Raw genomic sequence first — 2,557 nt, forward strand, 5'->3', positions numbered from 1 at the left:
AAAAGTTAGAGAGCTTACAACATTCGGATTAATACGAATTAATATTTATATCAATATTTTATTTTACATTATTAATTGTAATCAAACTAAGTGTAATGTTGTTGTTATTAGTTTTTGTAGTCAGACTTTAATTAGGATAATCATTGTTGTTATTAGTAAGTGGAATCGAACTACATTTAGGATACAGATTCTTCTTATATAAATTGAACCGTACAAATAAAATCACTACACATGAAATCATTGAAATCCCCATGAACTAGCTGCTACTTTTATTGTTATTAACAACTGTAACTAACGAAAATAAAATTACTTTTTTTAGGACATCAATGAAAACTCAGTCAATTGTGTAATCAAAGTTAAAAGATTGGTCCTCTGGAAAAGTTTGTATAAAAGAAACCCTGCCACACCATCTAGCCTTGATATAATTTAGCATTCAATATTTATATTTGAATATTTCAATTCCTTTCCAAGTATATTTTTACACTTAACGTACAAAATAATTTCTTGTTCCATATACTAATTCTTATATTGATAATGTTATAAAACTCGTGTATTTGACACGAGTTTAAAATCTAGTAAACTCTAAATGATTGATACTTTATACCGTTTTTTTTTACATTGATTTTAAACCATATATGACTTGACTTTGGTTGATTGATTAGTACATTCAACCTAATTCATTGTAAAGTTGTGATAATTAAAGAACCTTATATATATGGGTGAAGATTCTCTCAAGTTGATTCTCCAACATGAGTCAAGTTGGAGGGATCTTGACCATTGAATGAAAATCAAGGGCTAAGATTCAAAAATCCTTTTTGAATCTTATCCTTTGAATTTCATCTAAAGGCTATGATACTCCTAACTTGACCCCTCAAGTTGAAAGTAACTTGAGGGGATTTGCACTATTAAAGGGTTATATATATTATATATGTATTGGTTTAGAATATGTCATAAGTTCGAGGTAGCCGAATGAATAAATTTAAGGTAGTCAAATGTAATTTATAATTCTATATATTGATATCAATAAAAAGGGGAAACCCTAAGGATATTCATTATCATCTTACATGGTATCAGAGACCAGACATATCCCTCTTAAGTTTTCTTACTATGTCGTCCGAATAATAAGGGACTCTTGATATGGGTATATGGATGCAAGCATCTTCTTTGTCTACACTTGTTGCTTACACTAATGCTGATTGGGTTGGTTGCCCTGACACTAGGCGTTCTATATCCGAGTATTGTGTTTTTCTAGGGGACAATCTGCTTTCTTGGTCCTCTAAATGCCAATCAGTTGTTTCTTGATCTAGTGTTGAGTCAGAATATAGGGGCATTGCAAATGTTGTTTCTGAGTTATGTTGGATTCGCAATTTATTGCTCGAGCTTGGCTATCCTCTTTGTCGAGCCTCCTTGGTGTATACTGATAATGTTAGTGCCATTTATCTTTCTGAGAATCCGGTCCAACATCAACGCACCAAGCATATCGAGATTGATATTCACTTTGTTCGAGAGAAAGTTCAACGTGGTCAAGTTCGTGTTCAACATGTTCCGTCCCGGCATAACTTTCTTGACATTTTTACCAAAGGGCTACCGCGTGTTTTATTCGTTGACTTTCGGTCCAGTCTTAGTTTTCGGAATTCTCCGCCTTAGACTGCGGGGGTATATTAGACCGTTATATATTATATATGTATTAGTTTAGAATATGTCATAAGTTCAAGTTAGTCGAATGTATAAATTTAAAGTAGTCGAATGTAATTTGTAATTTTATAAATTGATATCAATAAAAAGGAAAAACCCTAAGAGAATTCATTACATCTTACATCCACCCTATATATATTAGATGAGAAATTGCAATTTAACATTTTTCCTTTTTTCTTTAAATGGTAGTGTTAATGATTAGATACCTTGTTAGATTAATACCCAAGCCACATTCGAATCCCATTTCCATCACTTAAAACTTTTTGCAGATAACACATCCCAAAATATTGAACTCGAATCCCTAGGCTAAAACCTCAGTGGACTAAACTTTCTTACCTTATCTCACTTATCTCATACCAAATTAGACTAAGGATCATTCATCATTGGATGGTCATGCTGTATTTGTATGAGTATTTAGCAAATATTGTTATATATACTTTTATGATAAAAGGTATTAATATTGTATAATTACTAATACTAGCTAATTTAGGGAGAAAACCTTGATGTGTTAGCGTCTACGTCAAGTCATCCCCGTGGAGTATCTTATAGTTAACGAACAAATAAACGGGTGATTCTACATGAAATTTGGTGCATATTATAAAAAAAGAAAATTTAACATTGAGTACCAATAAATATGTCTAATAAGATTTTGTACCCTCAGAATTAACATATTTCTTAAAAGTTTTTACTTTGTTAGTTATTAATTTTAAACAGTTAATATTAGTATCAAATAACAATTTACCACTCTCGATCTCTCACTCATGTTCTTTACAAGATCATACAACTTGATAAACAAACACATTTAAAGAACTATATAGCATACTTCACTTGTCATAGCTTACTCTCATTCGACAATAATGAA

The sequence above is a fragment of the Erigeron canadensis genome, chromosome 4 (assembly GCF_010389155.1).
Source record: "Erigeron canadensis isolate Cc75 chromosome 4, C_canadensis_v1, whole genome shotgun sequence".
Taxonomy (NCBI): domain Eukaryota; kingdom Viridiplantae; phylum Streptophyta; class Magnoliopsida; order Asterales; family Asteraceae; genus Erigeron; species Erigeron canadensis.